At 38.1% G+C, this 24,638-nt stretch overlaps 1 protein-coding gene across 1 annotated transcript in view; it reads right to left on the reverse strand.

Moving 5' to 3' along the window:
• The window catches only part of HDAC9 (histone deacetylase 9), an 804,896-nt gene that overhangs the window by 327,035 nt on the left and 453,223 nt on the right, over positions 1-24,638 (reverse strand). The gene's annotated exons all lie outside the window — the stretch shown is intronic.

Genomic DNA, 24,638 nt, shown 5'->3' on the forward strand with positions numbered 1-24,638 from the left:
ACGAACACTCCAAAAGGTTAACAAAGCCTTTAAAATACAAGCCAAATTGCTATAATTCTTAAAATGTACATGCTGGGCTTCCCTGGTGGCGCAGTGGTTGAGAGTCCGCCTGCCGATGCAGGGGACACGGGTTCGTGCCCCGGTCCGGGAAGATCCCACATGCCGCAGAGCGGCTGGGCCCGTGAGCCATGGCCGCTGAGCCTGCGCGTCCGGAGGCTGTGCTCCTCAACGGGAGAGGCCGCAATGGTGAGAGGCCCGCATACCGCAAAAAAAAAAAAAAAAAAATGTATACGCTCTTCTGCTTTGGTCTACCTGCCAGGCACGTACGGTTTTAAGACTGAATGCAAACATCACCTCTCCTTAGTAAGGCCCTGCCTTAACCTTCCTGTTAGGGTGCTGCTCCTCTAGCACAAGGCTTGGTACATCCTTAGTGTACAAATTATTTACTTAGTGAGAATGCTAACAAATCTACATACAACACAACTGTATTCAATGCATATTACATGGTTTTATGTCAGTATGACTTTCTCTGTATGAGTTAATGCTGTATATAAAAATGAGTTATGATTATGAACATATATTTAGTTATAGACCATAGAGATTCCCCAATTGAGAAAAAAGTTAAGAATCCCTTAAAATTAACTTTAAAATAAGTTATAATTAATGTATGTGTATATGGTGTTACTTCAGTTTTGCTCTGCAGAAAAACTGAACCATCAATCAATTGGAAGGCATTTGTCACGTCATTGAGCTCTGGGCATTTGCTTTGATGATTAGAATGATTTGGCCAGGATGTAGTACTAGCTCTAATAGTTTTAACACATCTACAGGAGTCTAAGTCTCTTGTTTTCTTGAGCATCTCCATGTTCAATTCCCTAAGGTACAGCAGTAGGATGGACATGGTTTCTCCTCTCATGAAACTTATACAGGGAATGTAAATGTGTAATTATGACTTTGGGAGTTTTCTATAGAGAAAATGAGCTCTTCTGCATATGATCTAAAATGCCTGGGTAAATATATACCTGGATGTTTGTAATATCTATCCCTTCTGTCACTTTCTATTATAATCTAAACTAATGCAGAGGCCCTTGATTGATCACCGTACCTCTAAAATCAACCTATCCAATTCTTTGCTGCAAGAATTCTCTTCCTAAAGCTCTCCTATAAGTAAAAAGCTGATAGAAAGTCTGTGAAGGTAAAGCAAAGTTTGAAGAACCTCGCCAGCCTGTCATCTGGAATCTCCCTAAGTGAGGCCAACTTGAATTTCAATGTTAGATCTTCTATTCCTTTTTCAGATTCCAGCTCAAATCCTATCTACTGTATAACAAATACCAACCCCAGGGCTGTATTCATGGGCTCTTTCCTGTATAAAAAAAATATTAAAAATTAAATTTTATGCTAATATTGGCATACATTGGAATCATTATTATAACATTCATTCTTCCTGATTAAAAATTAACATTTAAAACATTTTGGGGGCCCCTTAGAGTATCATGGGTTCTGGGCACAGTGTCTGCTGTGTCTAACGGATATGTTGGCTCTGATCATTCGTGCTTCCAATCTATCTTTTCTGTATCACCCCCTCTAGGTGTGTCCATGAAGCTTCACATTCAGCAACCATTCACTACCTCTAAAGTCCTCTTTAAATTTTACATGGAACCTTTTCAAGCCCATATATTACATGCTCTTTCCCTCTCCACTACATTCCCATCACACTTTGTTTTTCTCTCTCCATTTCCCTGCCACCATCTTTCATATTTTAGAGTTACGGCATGCAGTAACTACTTATTGAGGTCACACTCTGAGCCAGACACTTTGCAGGTGTGTTGAGCCTCTTTTATGTTTATTGTCTAGTGAGGAGACAGATACTAAATATTTCTAAGTATAATGTAATTATAAATATAATGAGTGCTATATGGGGAAAATGCAGAGTACCATGAAAAACTGTCAAGAAGAACCTAATTTAGAGGTTGAGGGAACTTTAAGAAAGTGACATTTAACCTGATATGTAAAAGATAAATTCCATTAGCCAGATGCAAAGTGGGGAGAAGGCTCTAGATAGGTTGTGTGTGTGTGTGTGTGTGTGAAAAATCATCTTTCCATGTATAATATTGAAAGCTCTTTGAACCAGGGACTGGATCTATATCATCTGTGAACTTATATTCTGCTGCATTTTGTATCTTTTCTTATGCTTTCTCAAAGCTAAATATTTATTTGCGCATTAAGAATATGTAACATGGGACTTGCAGTGGTTAAGAATCCGCCTGCCAATGCAGGGGACACAGGTTCGATCCCTGGTCCGGGAAGACCCCACATGTCATGGAGCAACTAAGCCCGTGTGCCACAACTACTGAGCCTGTTCTCTAGAGCCTCCGAGCCACAACTACTGAGCCCATGTGCCACAACTACTGAAGCCTACGTGCCTAGAGCCTGTGCTCTGCAACAAGAGAGACCACCGCAATGAGAAGCCTGTGCACCGTAACGAAGAGTAGCCCCCGCTAGCCCCAACTAGAGAAGGCCCACGCGCAGCAACGAAGACCCAATGCAACAATGCTAGATTAATTAATTAATTAATTTTTAGCAAAAGCATATGTAACAGACATTTGAGAGTTAAAGGCCATGTTTTTTTCAAATAACATAACCATGTTTTAGATGACTGGGGTTACTAAATGTTTTAACTCTTAATGGATAACTCAATACTGTAAGAGCTCCATGTAAATACCACTGCCACCTTCTTTCTTTCTTTGCTAATAAAGCATATTTATTGCTTTACTTGGACTTCACAGGAACCTTTGAGATAATGGAATTACAGTTTGCTACCTCATAACTAAGATACAAATGTTACACCTCAACACAGACCCTTACAAACAGGCAAGCAAATTCTACTTATTCAATTCTACTTATCTAATCTACTTATCCATACTATTAGGAATACGGCAATATAGGTAAGAGACAAACAACTACTTGTTCAATAGTAGTTATTTATTCATCACATGTAAGTGTCCTTCCAATATCTACTGTGCATGCAGATAGAAAATACTGATAGATCTCATGCTGGGTTGTATAGATAGGAAAGTGAGTTAAGCATGGCTCCTGATCTTATAGGTTGAAACCCAAATTCAAGCACTTTGTCCATAAACAGTAAGTTCCATAAGGATATGAGCTTTGCCTACTGAATCATATATTCCCATGCAGTGTTTCACACACAGAGTAGGTGTTAACAAATATATGTTGAATAAATACATGAATAGAAAGGAGATACATGGCCATCTTTCAGATCTCACTACAAGGATAAAATAAGAAAGCGTTTTATAAGCGATCATTATATAAAGAACCAAGGAATGGCTAATGAAAATATAAGAAAATGGAGAACAGACAAAACAACTATCAAAGTACAATACTCTGAAGTTATTTAGTGATGGAGCCAAGAGCTGAGGGAAACAAGTGATTTCAGAATTATTTTTTTCCTTTGTGCTTTTATGTGGTTTCCAAACTTTCTGCATATCACAATTAAGAAAATTGGCAAATGCTATTTAAAATAAATAGTTGAATCTTTCAAACACTTCACTGGGACAGATTCATAATCATTGGTTCTAAGAGCAGACATGGATCAAATATTTTTGAACCTTCTACCAAAAAAGGACTATAAAAGAGAGAAAAGTTTATTCACTTTCAAAAGAGTTGACTACAATTATATGCCTTTACAAATGAAGTATAGCTTTTAATGTATAGGGCAAATCTTGACAATCCAGTAAGGCAATGATTATTATGGTACATATTAGTGACCAAAGTATCACAAAACAGTAGGCCACTTTTATTTCAGATGGATATTACTCCTCACCAATAAAAAGCTTCCTTCATGAGGCTGAAAATTGAGATAGTATTTTTATAGCCAAAAAAGTGTTTCATTAAACATTTTTTTCTATTAGCAATTTTAATGAGAGAATTTTGTTCATGGTTATTTCCCATACTTCGAAGTAAGGACAAAAATGCATGTTTCTCTCTTGCATCATCAGAAAAATAAAATGTCTAACAGTTCAGAACCTACTGCTACTAAAAATTGCATGGATACCCAAATTAACCTGTCATCTACTGACTGCCTTTGGAAAATGTGTCATGCCCAATAAATGACTAATAAACATGCCCTCATCCCCCGAAAGCATTCTTATTTAAAATACTTTTAAAATACATGTAGTATTTTGAGCCTGTTTCTTACGCATACATGGTCTTTCTTTTTTCAGGTGATTTAACTAGGGACTTGCTTTTGATTGGTTACTTTGCCAGATTGTTATTCGGGGACATTCTGTCAGGCTACTGAGATGTGTAGGACAACCTTTTCTATATGAAGTGGCCTAAGGCCACTACGCCTGAACATCATCTGTCTCCTCCTACTGATAAAAGTTGCAAAGTACTTTCAGTGAAGAGTTATTATGCCCCTACTTTATAAATTCTTCAATGATACCTAGCAGGATATCAATGTCACTGGGGCCTGGGCCTTCCTAAGCTGTGGGGCATAGGCACTGCCATCTATTTGGAAAGTGGGTCTCTATATACAGGTCTCTGTGTGGCAGGCACAATATTCTTGCTTAGAGTTAAATATTTGGGAGTGGCTTGCTAATGGAGATTATGAAATGATAAAGCCCCTGGGTTGAGGAGACTTCAAGGTTCTATTTTTCTGTGATAGCAGTGAGTTTTTATTTTGCTTCTGTTTGGTTTTATTTTGCTTTCTTGTTGCCACTGCTCAGGGATCTATTTTATGGCTTCTGGGTTTTCACTCTGTTCTGGATGGTTACCTTTGCTTCCAGACATATCACTCATTTTGTGCTATAATCAATATCATCATGCAATCTCAGCAAAAGCAAATACAGAAATCATAAGTTATAGTGTTTAATCTTTGAAATAATCAAAATTATTTGAATTAGTTTAATAAAAGATATGACCTAAAAATAAAGGAAAAAGGATCATGGGAAAATAATTAGAAAAAATATTAAAATTCTGTTTCTAAAGCCATTTCTTTAAAGAATATGTTCCTCCTGGTTTGGCATTATGAGAAAATTGAATTTTCTTTTTGGTTTGCAGTGCTTTGAATTTAAGAAGTCTTGCTTTTACAGAAAATTAGAATCATAAATATCCCTAGAGTTTATCTTATAAGATGCCAAGGGCTAGAGAGAATTTACATGTTCTAAAGTCTTTGTATTATTCAGTATGGGTGTAGAAATAGTGGTTAACTTTAGACTTTTTAAAGCTGAACATGCATGTTAGTAATTTAAAAGTAGCTATTAAATAAATAGAAATAACATGCATAACTTTAAAGTAGACATTTTTAGAAAGAGACAAAACGAAGAAGCAATCAGTCTAAAAATAAATGGAGAAAAAAATGAAGCACTGAAAAAGCTGTACAAATATAATTCACAAAAGAAGATGCTACAAACAAATTCCCACATATCACTAAACACAGTTGATGTGAATGTACTCAATTTGCCAGTTAAAAGATGAAGACAGTCAAATTGAATTTCAAAAATACAAAGGCTATATTCTTTGGCAGACCAAGATTAAATTAAAAGGTTCTATGATATAAGAAAATACTAACAACACAACAACAAAAAGACGTAAAAGCCTTGTGCAGCCCTGTTAAAACCAGATGAAATAGACTTTATGGGGAAAATATTAGAGACCATATAAAGGTATATATAAAATAATACAGAAGTTCAATTAACCAAAAAAAAATTCTAAAACTAATAACAGGGGCTCAAAATGTAAAAAGCATAAATTGGTAAAACTATAAAGAAAAACTATAAAGAAAAATCAACATCATGGAAGGAGATTATCACAAACGTATAACAAAATGAGTGAGGTTACAAAAGATTTGAATTAACACAATTCCTTGGTGATATACTGAAACTTGCAGCCAAACATATTCTTTCAAGCACACATGTAACAACTGCAAAACTGACCAATACAATAAAGGAGGTGTCAACAAACTTTAAAGAATTAATATTCCAAATGGAATATTATTCAGCCTTAAAAAGGAAGGAAATTCTGACATATGCTACAACATGAATAAACCTTGAAGACACCATGCTAAGTGAAATATGCCAGTTACAAAGGACAAATACTGTGTGACTCCACTTATATAATACACCTAGAGTTACTAAATTCATATAGACAGAAAGTAGGATGGTGGTTGCCAGGGGCTGGCAAAAAGGGGAAATGGAGAGTTATTGTTCAATGGCTACAGAGTTTCAATTTGGGAAGAGGAAAAATGTTCTGGAGATGGTTCGTGGTGATGGTTGCACAACAATGTGAATATACTTGATTGCCACTGAAATGTACACTTAAAAATGGTTAAACAGTAAATTTTCTGTTACATATATTTTACAGAAAAAAAGAGAAACTGATATTATTCAAATCATATATGAGGACCACATTATAGTCAGAGATGTAAACTAGGTAGATGAAAAGATACACTATATGCTGTGATAGAATCACTATCATAAAGATAACCGTTCTTCCCAAAAGAATCTATAATTTCTGGAATGTTTCAGCTGATTCTAAATTTTGCATAGGAGAGCAAAGGCAGAGAATAGCCAAGTGAATTTTGAAAATAAAGAATAAGTTGGGGAGATATGCCTAACCAGATATCTATACATACTAAAAACTAAACTATTTCAGACATATTAGCACAATAGATTAATGGAAGAGAATAGAGAGCCTAGAAGCAGACCCATGAGTATATGGAAACTTGTGATATATAACAGAGATGATCTACAGAGTAGCAGGTAAACAAAGAATAGTCAATAAACGATGTTGGGAACACTGGTTACCCATAAGGGAACAACGAATTTAGATACCTACCTAACACTACATGCAAAAAACAACTGAAAGTGGATGAAAAATGTAAATGTACAACTTTTAAAGTTTTATGGAAGTAGATGGAGAATATCATTCTAAACTTGAGGAAGGAAAGAAATTCAAATACTTCTGTTTATCATAAGCCAGAAAAACACAAGCCAGAAACTGGGTAGAAATATTTGCAAAACATAGAATAAGGCAACGTTTAATGTCTACATTACCTATATAACTCCTAAAAATAAATAGGAGAGAGAGTCATGGACATATACACACTAACATACGTAGTAAGGTAGATAGCTAGGGGGAAGCAGCCGCAAGGCACAGGGATATTAGCTCGGTGCTTTGTGACAGCCTGGAGGGGTGGGATAGGGAGAGTGGGAGGGAGGGAGGCGCAAGAGGGAAGACATATGGGAACATATGTATATGTATAACTGATTCACTTTGTTATAAAGCAGAAACTAACACACCATTGTAAAGCAATTATACCCCAATAAAGATGTTTAAAAAAATAAAAAATAATAAAAAAATTTAAAAAAAGATATTTTTCATATCAAAATAAATAAATAAACAGGAACAGAAAATGGACAGAAAGTATGAACAGGAAATTCCCAGATTAAATAATAAAATATTTCAATAAATCAATAAATACATGAATAGAAAGCCCTCACTAATAATCAGAAAAAGGCAACTTAAAACCAACATGAGATATCAATTTATACTCATGAGATTGACCAGAAATTTAAAAGTCTCATGATACCAAGCATTACAGAAAACATAGAGCAAAAGAAACTCATAGACTGCTTGTAGGAGAATAAATCATTATAACCACCTTAAAGAACAATGGACTAATATTTAGTAACAGTGAAGATGGACAGTAAACGTACAGTATAAATGGTGAATGAGTGAAAAAAGCAAGCAAAAAATGTATATGAAGTCAATTATTTAAGTTTAAAAATATGCAAGTTAATATACATTGTTTAAGTATATACGAATATAATAAAAATATAAAGAAATGCACAGGAAAAATAAAAAGCAAATTCAGAAAAGAAGGAATGGGAGGAGGATGAAATAGGAAAGAGATACATAGTAAACTTTATATATATTATGTTTTATCTCTCAAGCTGGATGTTATTATATAATCTTTATTATTTTTTTCTGTATATTAATACATTTAAAATAAGTGTAAAATGTTTAATAAACTGGCACATATAAAAGACCAATATTATTATAACATAAAATTGGTTTTATTGAAAAGATTTTTTGTAGGGAGGGAACAAAGATTCACTGGAAAATACAAAAAAGAAAAAATAAGAGAAAAAAAATAAAGTAAAAGTAGGTGAGAAAAAAATAAGTAGGAAAAATTATTTTTTAGTAAGTTTAAGTATGCTAATTTACTTTTAGGTCATATATTCATAAGAGACCAATTAATTTGTACTATACTGCACTGATTGATAAATGAATACAATAAAATGTACAATTAAGTATATTTAGTCTTTAGAATTTCAACATATTATCATTAAATTCATCTCAATGAGAACACAATGATACTTAAAGGACTGAGAAATTAGTGCAGAAAAATGCAAACTGGAAACTTGAAATGATGATTTGGAACAGAAGAAAAACAAATTTAAATGTGCCAACTTTAAGAAACTATCTAAAGAAATATAAAGACACTTAAAAGCAATCATTTCTAAGTACTGATAATATGACTGATTTATTGTTATTTTCTTAATATTTTGGCTGACCTGTATTTTCCAAATTGCCTAATAAACAGCATTTTTAACTCTATTTTTAAAGTTATTTTCAAATGTTACACTTTATTGTGATATCAATATTTTAAGTGGTTAAATATGCTAAGGGGATTAGAATGGATATTAATTTGGACTTGGAAAAAGAGAGACTGCTAGATACCTGTGAACAGAAACCCGACTGCATTTTCATACTCTCAGTCCTAAACCTAGAGCCCAGAACACAAGGGCTCACTAAATGTTGAGAATGTATATATTATACCATAGAAATATAACTGCTTCTAGCCTAAGATTAGGGGAAAAATCTGACTCTCTAATGTATTTGACTGAGCTGATAAACCTACCTAATTTTTTTCAATGTAATTTAAATTTCTTGTTTTCTTCTTCACATTGTGTCAGAAAACACTTTGGTAAACCCAAACCCATCAGCAACTCTAGGTCACTAAGATTTTCTCTAGTATTTTGTTTTTAACCCACCAGTGTAGGGGAATAATCATTTTATCCACTTAGAACCATAGTTAGAACAGAGTGATTGAGATGAAGTTTCAGAGAAAGTCTACTCTCCTGGAGCTGTTATTGGGTGTGTACAAGTAATTCAATATTACTTTGGGGCGTGAAGTAGGGGCGGGCCACTGGTTGATAACATTTGGCTAAAAACTGGAATAGTGCCTAATAGAACCCAAATATGGTACCTGAGAGGAGTGGTCTCCGAAGTTGGGAGTACACATGCACCCAGTGAGCGCAGAAGAAAATAGCAGAGGTGCTACTCGTATTTAATTTTTAAATAAAAACACAAGAAAGCAAATTAACTATATTAATATTTGATATATGGATAGACAGTAGCATTTACACCCAGTCCCTGCATCAAGGGTCATACAGCACAAACTCTCTGAGATATCCTAAGTTAGGGATGAGAGTCCAATTTCAAACCTTAATACACAGCTACAGTAATCAAAACCGTGTGCATAAGGATAAACATACAGAATTGGAATTGAATTGAAAACCCAGAAATAAACCCTTCCATTTATGGTCAACTGATTTTCACCAAGGGTGCCAAGACAATTCAAAAGGGAAAGAACAGTCTTTCAACAAATGGAGCTGGGACAACTGCATACCCACAGGCAAATGAAATTGAACCACTTCCTCACACCAAACACAAAACTTAACTCCAAATGGACCACAGAATAAATACAAGAGCTAAAACTATAAAATTATTAGAAGAAATACAGAAGTAAATCTTCGTAGATATAAGGCCCAAAGCCAACAGTGCCCCCCACAAATACAGGTATGATCAGAAGTAAAAACTTTTATGCTTCAAAGGACACCATCAAGTAAATAGTTAATACACAAATCAGAGAGAATCTCTGCAAACCATATACCTGATCAGAGACTTGTACCCAGCATGTCTAAAGTATTCTTATGCGTCAATAATAAAAAGACAACCCAATTTAAAAATGAGTAAAGTTTCTGAATAAACATTTCTCTAAAATACATCTACAAATGGCCAATAAGCACATGAAAAGATGTTCAACATCATTAGCCGTCAGGGATTTGCAAACCAAAACCACAATAAGATGCAGCTTCATACCAACTAGAATGGTTTACCATAAAAAAGATAGCTAAGGGCTTCCCTGGTGGCGCAGTGGTTGAGTCCGCCTGCCGATGCAGGGGACGCGGGTTTGTGCCACGGTCTGGGAAGATCCCACGTGCTGCGGATCGGCTGGGCCCTTGAGCCATGGCCGCTGAGCCTGCGCGTCCGGAGCCTGTGCTCCGCAACGGGAGAGGCCACAACAGTGAGAGGCCAGCGTACCAAAAAAAACAAAAAACAAACAAAAAAAACAGGTAGCTAATAAGTGTTGGTGAGGACGTGGAGGAATTGGAACTGTCATACACTGTCAGAGGGACGACAAACTGATGCAGCCAATTTGAAAAACAGTTCTGCAGTTCCTTGAAAAGCTAAACTTAGAGCTACCTTATGACCCAGCAATTTCAGTAATATGTATATACCTAAGAGAAATGAAAATATGTCTCACAAAAACTCATACATGAATTTTCATATCAGCACTATTCATAATAGACCAAAGTAGAAACAACCCAAATATCCATCAACTGATGAATGGATAAATAAAATATGGTATATCTGTGCAATGGAATGCTATCCAGCCATAAAAAGTTTTTTTGTTTTGTTTTTTCCTCATTTGCAAAACCACAACCATAGTTGCTATTTTCAGCGGAAAACTTAGGTATTAAACTGCAAGCTCATAAAATACAAATACCTAAAAAAGTATAAATATCCTCCTAGAATAAATTTTATTGCATTAATTCTTATTATCTTCAGATCTTAAAAAAGACAAGCCTATGTATTATGCCAGGGTCGGAGATCAAACAAGGGCAAAGTGGCTGGCAGCTCCCCACAGGGGACACCCCAAAGCCAACGGCAGGCCGCCCTCCTCCTGGGGCTCCACTGGGGAGAACTGGTCTGCTGGTGTTTCAATGTGTCCTATAGAAAAGCATGTTATAAAATGTTGAGGCCAAACATTTATCATACAACAGACCTTACAAAGAGGAGGACTTAAGTCCTAGGTTCTGAAGAACTTGGTTAATCAGGTTTGGGGGGATGGAAAAGAAAAAGGGGCACAGGCAGAAGTCTCCAGAAGCATTTGAAACTAGATGGGTCACAACCTCTGACCTACCTGCAGGCCGCCAGGGTGATCAGTGTGCACAGCTCCCATGGGAAGCCAGAGGTCAAGAAGCAAAGAGCCACTCATCTGGGCCAGGTCCCCCAGACTCTTGACAGTCCCCACGACCCGGTGAGCCGTCTGTTCTCGAAGCAGGCATACACAAGTTTTTCTAGGAATCCAGAAGCCAGGCCCCTGCCCCGACTTCCATCCCAGGCCAGACAGAGGCATATCGACAGGGCTACCAGCTCCCCCAGGAGCCTGGGGGTGGGAGAGACGTGGCCAAACTTCTGCCTCCCTTTCCATGATGTAACAGATCATTCCAAAATGGAGCAACACTTGCAAGCATTTCTAAAAAGTACAAACACTGGGTAGTCTATGGACCCTGGGAAAGACGGATGCAAAGGTCTCTCGCCAGGAAAATACACAACTGAGAAGGCTTGACTGTGATTCCAGGCCTGGGTCCCGGTGGAGGCGCCTGGTTCTGAAGGAGGCCCGGCCCCAGAGCAGAGACCGGGGAGTAGTGAAGGCAGAGGCCGCCCCTCTGAGGAGCGGCTCGCAGAGGCCGGGAGAAACCGCCACCTGTTCCCACCTGGGAGCCTGACCGCAGACCAGGACTCAGTCCCCGGAGCCACTGTGCTGCGGCCTCTGCCTACCAGGGAGGCCCACGCTGCATGACGGACTGTATGTAGCACCAAGAACGTCGCCTTTAATGATTTTCGGTGATTCGGCAGTTTCAGGCCCGGGCTGCACTTGGAAAAACCGAGGGAGGGCCTCCAAGGGACGCCCACCGCCAAGCAGGCTTCCTGTTCAAGGGCGCATGCGGCCTTGGACGGCTGGTCCCGTGGCGCAGCACCAAATTGAGAGGCAGAAAAGGACTCACACCTGGATCTCCAGGTAAATCGTCAAACGCAGGTCTCTTCCTGAGAAGGTGGTTCGCTGCATCTTGGGAAAAGATAAAAGACTTCTTCGGCTGTTAGCCCTGTGCTTCTTACATCCTTCTTGCAAAAATCCTGCCTTTCTCGCTGGGCTCACTGTGGTGCCGGACAGCGAGTCTTGCAGCTCTTTAGAGGGCACGCAGAGGAACTCGTCCTGGTCTCCATCCCCCCAGTTGCAGGAAGAGCTGATGATGCCCAGGTGCTCTAATTTCCCGCCCTCATACATGGTGGGCGCCACCTGCGTGAGCGCCTCTTCAACTGAAGCCGGCGGTATGCATGCTTCACCCGTACCTGTGATGGTCTGCTGTCCCATTCTCTCTGTCCTTTACAACTGTCACTAGTGAGGTGATGTGGTAAAATTCCGCGTCCTCCTACACCCCTTCCTCCGCGAGGTCTTTGTTAATGACCAGCTTTCGGAGTCTCAGAGAGTTTTCAGCACGGGCCCCAAACAGGTGCGCTCGCTGTGGGTTAAATAGGCACCGGTTGCATCCTTGTCGGAGTCCAGGTCGGGGTCAGCCTGGCACGAACGATATAGGAAAGATTTCAGGTCCCGACAGTGCATCTGGGGGGTGTTGAGGAAGTAGGTGCCGCCTACGTTGGACGCGATGCGAGACGCTGAGGCGGGGGCGGGGCGGGAAGCCGGGCGCTGCTGCGACTGCGCATCTCCCCCCCACCAGCGCCCCCAGGAGGCCTCTGGAGGCCCGGAGTGATTCTCCGTCAGGATCCCAGCAAGCCCCGCCAGAGTGCCACAGAGTACACGTTGGTGGGTGGCGGGGAGGAGGCAAAGGCGGTCAAAAGGTACAAACTTACAGTTATAAAATAAATAAGTCCTGGGAATATAATTAATATACAGCATGGGGCCTACAGTTAATAATACTGTATTGCATATCTGAAAGAAAAAGTAAGTAATGAAGCACTGGTGCATGCTACCGCATGGATGTACTCTTGAAAACATTATGCTAAATCAAAGAAGACAGTCACAGAAGACCATGTGTTGTACAATTCTATTTACGTAAATGTCCAGAATAGACAAATTTATGGAGACAGTAGATTACTGGTTCCCTAGAGTTGAGGCGGGGGCATTTGGGGAATTATTGTTATTGGGCACAGAATTTCTTTTGGGGGTGAGGAAATTGTTCTAAAATTGACTGTGTTGATGGTTGCACAACTGTGTGAATATACTAAAAGCCACTGAATTGTACACTGAAATGAGTCAACCATATGGTCTGTGAATTACATCTCAACAAAAAACTTGTTAAAAATAACACTTGGGCTTCCCTGGTGGCGCAGTGGTTGGGAGTCCGCCTGCCGATGCAGGGGACACGGGTTCGTGCCCCGGTCCGGGAAGATCCCACATGCCGCGCAGCGGCTGGGCCCGTGAGCCATGGCTGCTGAGCCTGCGCGTCCGGAGCCTGTGCTCCGCAACGGGAGAGGCCACAACAGTGAGAGGCCCACATACCGGAAAAAGAAACAAAAACGCTATTTTCATCATAGTATAAAAGGTTACCTCATAAGATAACATTTATTTACAGATCATGATTATTTAATTTTTATCACACCTTTCTTTATTTCTGTTTTTGTGCACGCTTTGTAATATATATAATATACTGATGTAGTGATACACTTACATAATTTGTGAAAATGTATTTTATATTTCTTTGTATATCTATATAATGATTATGTGTACAAGTACATGCTAAAATATTTTTTATTGCTTGTGATAAAAAAATTTAGACCTGTGCATAAGAGTTGAAAGGTGGAGGGCTCCTTTTTTGTTAAGTATAAATTTGATTAGAGGGTGCCTTTAACAAACATGTAAGACTTTTATTATGCCCCCTCTCCCCTAGCAATGGGCAGTATTTCTGAATTCTAGTATGCAAGAGTGAGTGGCACACAATCCAGGAGAAGGTGGATTAATAGCTGGATTAATAGTGAGGTTACTGCTCAGTATTTCTCTACGAACCTTCCTTCCAGTGCCAGTGGTGGCCCCTTGTAGCAGAGGTCAGGCTCAAGGTAGCTGACTTACTGCTCTCATGTACTCACTGGTTATTTCCAGTGAGGTCAGGTCAGTCTCACTCCCTTCTTCTTAGGTTCTTCTCATTCCAAACAAGAGTCTTTGTCTAGCATATTTTTTCATGCCAGCAAACAATTATACAAAAAAAAGCACAAAGGAAGGGTACAATTTTGTATATTAAATAATATCCTCATTTTCAAATCATGAGGAATCAATAAACAATAATATGACTCACAAGGCAGTGCTGTGGGTATCCAAATACTACAAAGCTTTCAGCTAAAGCATCAGCAGCAGAACCAGGGAACTGATTTCAGGTGTAACCAGTGTTTATATCTAGCACAGTGGGAATGTGTGTGGTGCGTAGTTAACCTGTGATTCTGGATTGAGGCTTAAAGGTTTATTCTAATACTGCTATTGACCTGCTGTGAAGCTGAGCCTATTAACATCGTTCCTCAGCTGGGTAGAATGTTGGTAAAACTTACTACCTATGTACAGAGTATATAAATTGCTTCAGATTCATTTATAGATATCCTCAGATATGAGTTCCAGGAGAAAATAAATTACTAATTCAGTTGCACTATATCTGCATTTATATATGCATTATATCTATTTTCACAGATATAAATGCACTATATATGCATTTATATCTGTGAAAGGCTGGTTGCTTTAGAAATGTTTAAGACCCAGCCACTTTGGAGCAATCTTGGAAAATGACCATTTTAAACCAATGGGGATTTTACTCCACTACAGAAAACAAAAGAAACCACATTTGAATTTTGAAATTAAATAAGTAACAAGTCCATAATGAGTAATTTATTTCACAATAAAAAGTAAAGAAAACAAGTTACATTTTTGTTCTTTTATTTGCTTTTCAGCTTCTACATTTTTACAATTGCCTGTAGGAAAAAAATTGTTCAAGAGAGTGGGTTGAAATTATTTTAATTACGTAACAGCCCAGAGGAAGATGAAATTGTGCAATGGCCTAGACTAGTATCCTCTGTCTGGTTGGTAGCCAGTGAACAGTACAGCATGAACAATAGAGCTCTGGTCTAGAAATAATAGCCTGAAGATAAAGAAAAGGGAGAATGAGGTTTCTTTTGACCATGATGAATCTCTTGAGCATTTCCTTTCTTCTTCCCCCTTTGATTATTAGAGTCCAGATATAAAACAGCTCATAAGGAGAGAGATGACAAGCAATATAAATCAATGCTACTTAAGACACATGAAATAGATGGATTTATGTTGGATAGGTGTTCTCAGTCTAAGATCTCTGGAAGAATTCTAGTGGAAATAAAGCCCTGAAATCGTGTACAAAATTGTATGAGTATGTGCGTGTGTGAATTTTCTGGGGACACAGTCATAGGTTTCATCAGAAAGTCCTTAATTTTTTAAAAAAATGTTGTGAATCACAGCTCTAAGAAAAAAAATGCAGTAAGTGCCAAAATAATATCCCACTAACTACAACTTCTGGGTGTCTCTATTAACAAGCCAGTTTTAACAATATGTTGTGAATGGATTTTTTGGAAACCCTTGGGTTCAAACATATCACTAGTTTGGTCAAGTGAGTAGGATCAGAATCCTTGCAGAATCAGGCTTTAAAGTTTTAAACCCTCATCTCTCAGCTTGAGAAAGTATCTTATTGAACTCAACATTAAGAGAGTCACCATATTTCACCACTCGTCTCCAGATCCAATTGCTTGTGTGCAAATTACCAAAAATGTCAACTTCCAGAGTATGTGTAACGTTATGTCCATTTCACTCTTTCTCCCAAAGCACGCATGGGTCAAAGGCAAGGTATTCCAAGTCTCAAGTTACTGAACTAGAGCCAATTACTGGTAGCTCCCTGCTAAAATATTTGGCTAACAAAAAGAGAAGGAGAAAGAATACTGTTTAACCTGTATTCCTTTTGGTATTTTACCACATGCATCCTCTTAAAGCAGAAAGTTTTCTGCTTAAAATAGACAAGTGTTTAAGGAAGCACACAGCTCAAACTGTAGCATGTAAAAAAGCATCTTAAATAGCATAAACACTTGTCACTGTAGGTTTAGAGCTGAAAATTGCTGTTTCCTCCACAACTAGACCTTTAACAATAATCCTAGGGTACATTTGCTAAGATGAATAAAACATAGCACACCTCCAAATTTGATGTTTAATTTTTGAATGGAATGCCTTTGTAAATATTTGCTCAAACCTAAAAATAAATATCACAAAAAAGGCACCGGAATTTAAAACAACTCTGTAATCATTCGGTGGAATTTAATTAATTTGGTGGAATTTAATCATTCGGTGGAATTTAATTAATTTGTTCATTCATTCACTGTACTAAGAGTCTACTAGATGTTAGGCACTGTGTCAGATACCAGAAGAAACAATGGTGAACAAGACAGATAACAGTCACTCCCCTGTGGAGTTTACAGTCCAGTGAGGGAGACAAATAGTCATCAAAGTTCTGCACAAAGAGATATAAAAGAGCAACCAAGGTAAGGCCTGAGAAAGGGTGGTATAGAGTCCTAATTTAAGAGTCAAGAAAGGCTTCTCCAAGGAAGGGATATTTGAGCCAAAGGATGAAGGATGAGAAGGATTTAAGTTGACAAAGAGAGGAAGAAGAATGTTCCATGTGGAGGGAACAGCATGTTCAGAGTGGCCCTGATGGTAGGGTACCTGGTAAGTACCATGGAACAGGTGCAGGTCAGCGTGGCTATTCATAATGAGAGGAGGCCGCTGAGGCTGAAGGAGGTGTTCTATCTAAAGCGGCTGAATGTTAATCCTAAGAGCAATGGCAAGTCAATGAATAGTTTTAAGCTCCCAAGGATTTGGGCCTGGGGATTGGGCATTTAGTGGAGCTGGTTGATAAGAACAGCTTTGTATTTTGGAATGATCATTCCAGCAGAATAATAACCTATATTTTATTTAGGGTAGATAACTTAATTTTCAAGCACCTTCTTTAGCAAACTAAAGTTCATAAAAAGAGCATGGGATTCAGAGTAAATGTACAAATTTCATAATGGTGCCTCACATATATTGAACACTACATAATGTTAGCTGTAGTTATAATGGTTTGGTCAGTTTCACCAGAGCATATCCACAATATCAGACATCATTTGGAATTAATTCCTTAACCTTGTAATGTGAAACTAATAAGCAGGGCAATGTTTGTTAATAACATTCTAATGGTATATAAGAAGGCCTTCCCGTTTGCAGCTTGAGATAACAAATGAGTACTTAAGTAGGTACAATCATCTTATTGCCTGTTGTAAGAATTTTTTGTTTATATCAGAAATGACTATTTTCATACAATTTAAAAGCAAAATGATAATACTTCTCGATTCCAAAAAGTTTTCCCAGTTTTCTTTTTACTCTAGGTCTTCAATGATTCTATATTCCCTGAGATTGTCCGATTTGTTACACTTAACTCATTTAAAATGTTAATTGATCAGCATTTATCCATTCCTACTTCTATGAATATAGACCAATAGATTTCTTTTTAAAATTCAAAAGGGGATACAGCTATAAGTATCAGCAAAAACCTTAAAATGCCTACAAAGAACAAATGGATAATACAATATTAGACAATGCTTAACAATTTAGTTTAAAATCTTGTCTGGTAATTTGGCTTTAGTATAATGGAATCAGTTCTAAATAGAATGAGCAGAGACAAAGTACATTCACTAATATAAATTCCTGGCTTACATGAATAAACTCTTCAATTTAAAAGTTATTTTATCTCTGAAAAACTTAAATAATGTTATGATTATTCACATTTATGCACATATTATACATTCAGAATATTAAAAATTGCTATTGAAAAATTATATTTATAATACAAACCTGAAAATATGCAATAAATATGAATGAGATATTAAAAGCAGTTATAGTCAATTATCACCAAAGTTATTATATTTGATTTATGTCAATGAACCTGCGATACCTAGTGTTTACCAGTGTTATTTTTCATCTGCTTGATTCTTTACTTTTTGGCTTGATTCTTCAGCCAAAAAGTAAATAATAATAATATTTGTTCACAAGACTGAAAGAGTTCTTATCACTATTAGATGGTACATTTGTTATTAGTTATACCCAAGAGAGATTTAAAATCATGCTTTTAGTAAACAGTAGTTATTTTTAGATTGACAAAAAAGAGGCATTATTGTAAATTTGCAGAATTGGTAAATATGGCATTCTACAATAGCTCCATGGACTGCTATTAGCCTGTCCTATAATGATTCCACCTGCCATAATCCAGTCCTTCTCTAGAACATGGTGTTTGAAGTAAGGTTGTTGGAGGAGGTTGCAACAGATGAGGGAGGAGAAGAAAACTGAAAGTGTCTGGTTAACGAAAAACCTTGTTAACCATTTTTAGGAATTTTAACTTCATTCTGAAGACAGTGAGCACTCATTGGTACGTTTGAATCAGTGCAAGAGCATGATTATATTTGCATGTAAGGAGGACTTAGGGGATTCAAAGACTGGCCGTTGGCAGAGCTGATGAGCCACGACCAGTGGGTCAGTGGGTAAACCACATAGCTTCACCTGCCCATTGTCCCCTGTATCCAATGGACCTTTGCACTGGTTGATACGAATTTGCTTTGTGTTTGTTTGGTGAAGGAAAAAGGAATTCTGGTGAGATCTGAGAGAAGAGATGGGAAAAGATGAGGAATAGAGAGAAGCAAACCAGTCTGCTCTTTGGCCCTCGTGAGTGGTTATTTGAGCTCCAGGAGGCCAGGCTTTCAGGTAGAGATTGAATGAGCTGTTTCCCTGTGAGATTTAGGTCACAAAGGCTGTTCTTTTGTGCCTCCTGCGGCAAAATGGGGCATAGAATTCGAAGGAGGCCACTGTCCTCATTTCTGGCTGAAGATAAAATTGAGGGGCTAAAGGCAATGAAGAGCCATTTTGCACTCTGAGGACTGTAAGGCTTTGAGGACCTGGGAGGCAGCAACCAAAGTGTGGGTGGTGGGTGTAGACATGGCAGATCATGGCAGGTGTTGGTGGTTCTCAAGTGAGCAGAGACTCATTCCTGAACACATGCGAGACTCCCTCAAGGAAAACCCAGAAGTACATGAGAGGCAGTGAGTCAGGCTCTTTTTCCAGAATGATGGTGCTAGGGACTATCATGATAGCAGAAGGTGGGTACTTGATGCTAATGTGACCTAATTTGTAACCACTGGCCAGACTCATGGGTCACAGATGAACCCAAGGAGTCAGACTACCAGAGATAGGCATAATCTTTTTGAACATGGTCAGAGCCAGGATTGCAGCAGTGGGTTGAAGACAGGAAAATGGACCCATGAAATATTTAGAAGACAGAATCCACAAAATTTGATGAATTGGGAAGATGATGATGTGGGGGAGATGGGGAGCAATGATGAAGAGCCTGGGCTCTGAAATCAGACTGCTTTGGGTTTATCACTCACCAGATGTACAATGTTAGGTAAATTACTTAACTTTTTGAAACCTCAATTGTCCCATTTTTTCAATTTGTAAATTTTGAATAATAATAGTATCTACCTCTTAGAGATTTTTGTCACAGTTAAATGAGATGATCCACTAAAAATATTTAACACAGTGCTTGGCACATTCTGGGTACTCAGAACATATTAACAATTATTACTATACCTGCAGAGAGTAATCAAATTACAAGTAAATAAAATTGTTAACATTAGAAAGTCCAATTTGTATTCCAATTTGAAATGTATGCTATTTACAAGCATTAGTTTTAAACTCATATGTATTTATGTGAATAAATAAACACATGTGCATACATATGTATACCTGGCTAACTTTACCACTGAATAGTTAAGCAATAAAATGTGCTACATGGACTTTTCTCTCTATTCTGTGGGCTCTGTGTTGCTAATTAAACTCAGTGGTTTTGTTAGAGGCATGCCTTATAATTTTTCACTTTTCTTAGCTCATCAAAGAGCATTTGACGTACTTTCAACTCCTAGGTATGAAGCTAGTCATCTATTAGATAGACAGATGTATTTAGATGCTATCTCTAATATGCTGACTACTGATAGGCTAATATTCTGAATATTTAAAATCTTTTAGGCTTTGATTATACATGAAGTGTTTCCTCCCAGAATATGTATGTGTATATATGTATGTGTGTATGCATATACATGTTTATATGTGTGTGTTTGTATACATTTGTGCATGTGCCTGTGTGTATAGGCATGTGAAAATAGCAGTTTAGAAGTGAGATTATAAACTTGCATTCAGGATTTCAAATAATCAAATAGATATAAAAGTAATATAAGAGGAAACATTAACAAATTGTGATCACAAATATTCAAAATCCTTTATCCCTGATATATCTCAGGAGACATATCTGTGTCTAGGAGGGCCCTGGCAGAACCCCAACATAAGTCTTGGGATGCGGTAGGGAACAGAATCACAGGACAAGGAAGGTGTCCTGTTATTTGTACAGTAATCTTTTAAACTCCCCCATTTGCTTCTAAACCTGTGAGAGAGAGGAGTCCATCTGTTTCGTTTTCTGTTAGATTCTCCAATCACATATTGTAGTGCTCAAGAAATATACACTGAATTAAACTATAGTATTTGGAATTTCTAAAACTGAGGTATATTTTAAACTTTTGATCTAGTTCTTTAAAGAAAACTTGTTAAATCGATCTAATTTAACCCATTTTACCAATGAGATAATTGTTTTCTAATGTGAACGTGACTTGTTCAAGATATAGAGCAATTAAGTGTATGGAACTGAAACAAGATCCAGTGTTCTTTTTGCTTGGTGTGCAGTCTGTTTTAACATCTATGCTATTTTCTTAATAATATTCCAAATTATATGCATACGTGTGTGTGTGTGTCTGTGTGTGTGTGTGTAAAGAGATTGACAGAGGGAGAGAGAGAGAGACAGAGAGGGAGGGAGACAGTATTTTAATCTACATGAAATTTTTGTCTGATTGTATAAGTGTTTCTGCATTTTACATATGACCAGAAGTTGTGTTTTCACTGTCCAGTGAGCATCCTAGCAGGGAGAGTCCATGGAGACACCAGCTGACCTCCACTCTCACCTCCATGTGGTAATCCTTCATCCCTAGAATCTTACCTCCCAACACCCCATTCTTAGCCCAACCTCCCATTATTCAAATTCTCTCCCTCCCTGTCTCCCCCTCCTTCCATTTGTAGGCTTCATTGCGACCTCCATTCCCTTCAGCTCTCTTCTGGCTTGATTTCTGTCTCTTTATTTCCAGCGTAAATTCCATTGTTTATCACGCCAAGCACTCAAAATAATGGTGTTTCTGCAGGGCCTCCCCCTAAATCTACAACCTTCTGATCAATCTATTTACTTTCTTAATTTTTAGATTAATGTTACAGAGTGCTTCTAGAGAAAGCCACATGGTTACAAAAGTAGGTGCCCTTCGTTCAAACCTCAGTCTTCAGCCTCAGCTGGTCTTTCAAGTTAGCTGGACAATCTGTCTGTGTGTCCCAAGTCCCCTGCCTCCCTCTTTCCCCTTAGCAGCCCTTCCAAATCCCCATCATTCTCCATAAACCCTTGACCCCACTCAGCAAATGACCTCACCTTCTACTTCACAAAGGAAATAGAGGCCAACAGACAGCAACTCCCTCAACTTCCTGCCCCCTCCTCTACATTCTTATCAGCACCCACATCCATCCTTACCTCTCTTCCTCATTTTTCAGTTGAAGTGATGTCACTCCTCTTAGCCAAGACTAATCCCACCACCTGTGATCTGGATTCCATCCCCTCCCGCTCCTTCAGGGACGTGCTCCATCAATCATCCGTGCTCCTGTATCTACAACCTCTCAAGGTGCACGGGCTCTCTCCTCTCCCCTCAACAGACAAAAATGCTCTCATTGCTTCCAACTCAAACACAGACACACACACACACACACACTCCTTAACCCTCCCTGTATTCTCTTCAAGTTACTGCAAAACTTTCTCTTCTTTCTCAGCCAAGCTTCTTAAAACATGTCTTCCTTCTGATTTTAAAGGTAATACACACTCATTTTCGAATATTCGGAGAATAAAGATTTTCAAGAAAATAAAGAAAACTACCCATAATATACACCACCCAGGGATGACAACTAATATTGTTAGTTGTCAATATATTGCTAATATTGTGGTTTTGTTTCTTTCGTTTTATTTTTCACTACCCGTAAAAAAAATGGGCATCATACTGCACAAAGTTTCACATCTTGGTTTTTTTTTCACTTTTGTGACCATTTTTCCATAGTCTTAAATACAAACATGTCTGTTAGTGGTTGTATATTATTGCATTATATTTGTAACCATTTAAATGCCTTCTTTATTAGACCGTTAGATTGTTTTCAATTTTTCTTTTCTATAAATAATCATAAACATGCTTCCTGAAGACAAATCCATACTTTTGCTCTCCTCCCATTCACGTCTCTGCCAAAGACAATCTATCTTCTACCTCCTTCCCTTGAGATTTCTCTCATTAAAGTTACCAATGACTATTTACCAATGTTAAAGAGACTTTTCTGGTTTATCTCACTCAGCCTCTCTGAGGTACTTGACATTGTTAGCGATGATTCCCTTCTCGAAACCATCTTCTATCTGGCTTCTATTTCCCTTGGAAAGAAACCATCTTCCTGCTTTCCGCCCTTCTAGTTCCTCACCATCATCCCCTTTGCACGTGCTTCTTCCTGGCCTTGCCTGTGAAAGTTTGCTTCCCTGGAGCTCCATCCCTACCTCTTGGCTCTATCTCTATACTTTCTTCCTGGGGGTAACCAATGCCTCATCCTTCATTCTCATATGCTGCTGGTTTCAAACCTGCACATCCAACCTTTGCTTATCTCCTCTAGGGAGACTTTTCTCCCTCTCAGTCATGCACTCTGAATGATTTCCCTTTTCTAAGCTCTTATGGCACCCCATACCTAACTGTATCATGGCATGTATCGCTTTTAATTTAAACTGTTGGTGACTCGCCCTCCTCTTTCCTGGGTTTCTCAACCTCAGCACTATTGACATTTGGGGCCAGATAATTCTTTGCTGTGGGCCTCTGTTTTGTGTATTGCAGGATGTTTGGCAGCATCCTTCACCTCTACCAGCTAGATGTCAGTAGAACCTCCCGGCTGTTGTGAGAATGCAAAATGTCTGAAGACATTGTCAAGGTACCCTGGATACAAAATCCCCCCCAGGTTGAGAACCACTGTGCTAGACTGTGAGTTCTGCAAGTGTAGGACCTGTGTATTCATCACTTTTTGCCATCACCCAGCCCAGTGTCCAGCATATAAATGATTCAATTTTTATTCACCCACCAAGCAGATATCATATTGTTAACAAGTTTCCTTAATCCATGGTGGATATTAAAAATTGGCAATGTCCTTAACCTCAAGGAGCTTACAATTTTGGAGGAAAGAAATGAGTCCAACATGCAGTCAGCATGCATATGGAAACTTAACTATACAAATGCAATGTTTAGGTTTTCTGCAGCAATTTGGAAATTTATTACAGTTCAGGGAGAGGAAAGCAGAAAGGGGAAACTTTCAGGAGAGCTAGATCTTTTACCATATGTGAACAAAAGACCTGGTTGGCATGGAGGCAAGAGGGATAGGATGTTTTCCAATCATATGGGAAAGACTGGGGAATGGTTTCAAACAGATGGATTAGGGTCTGGGTCTTCAAGGACACAAGACTGCCCAGACATCAATGAGATTATTCCTTTCAACTACAGGATTAATTTAGCTACTAAGTGTAGGTTCATGTTTTGCTCCAGTGAAATACATTATAATGCCTAGCGGTATAAAACGCTTTAAATTAATTCAATTCAGTTAATAAGCATGGATATATAAGTTCAGTTAATCACTGGAATACGAGATGCAGACCTATTTAGATAAGCAGATGTGAGCAAATGAGAGGAATCATACTCCACACAGTCCAGCTGTTCTCAACGGGGGAGTGAATTTTGCAACCCAAAGAACATTTAACAATGCATAGAAATATTTTTGGTTGTCCCAGCTGGTGAGGCGATAGGGAAGAGGTGCTACTGGCATCTAGTAGGTAGAAGTGAGAGATGCTGCTAAATACTATAATGTGCAGGAGAGCCCACCACAACAAAGAATTACTGGGCTGACATTTTGGAATGTCAGTAGTGCCTAGGTTGGGAAACCCTGTTCTACCCCACGCTTATGGATCCACAACACTAATTAGCATGTTAAAGGACCTGGACTCCTGTAGTTAAATAAATAAATAGATACGTAGGTAGATAGATAGATAGATAGTAAATATTGATTTAATGTCTTTAAACACAGGATCTCACCAGGTTATTCTATCACGAAACCTGACAATATATTAGATGTATTGGGTAAAATATATTGAGTAAAATAAAAATACATTATTTAAAATAATTTTACCTGCTTTTCATTTTTTAATGTGACTACTAGAAAATATAAAATCACATATGTG

The sequence above is a fragment of the Monodon monoceros genome, unplaced genomic scaffold, assembly GCF_005190385.1.
Source record: "Monodon monoceros isolate NGI ecotype Baffin Bay Population unplaced genomic scaffold, NGI_Narwhal_1 Super_Scaffold_2, whole genome shotgun sequence".
NCBI classification, from domain to species: domain Eukaryota; kingdom Metazoa; phylum Chordata; class Mammalia; order Artiodactyla; family Monodontidae; genus Monodon; species Monodon monoceros.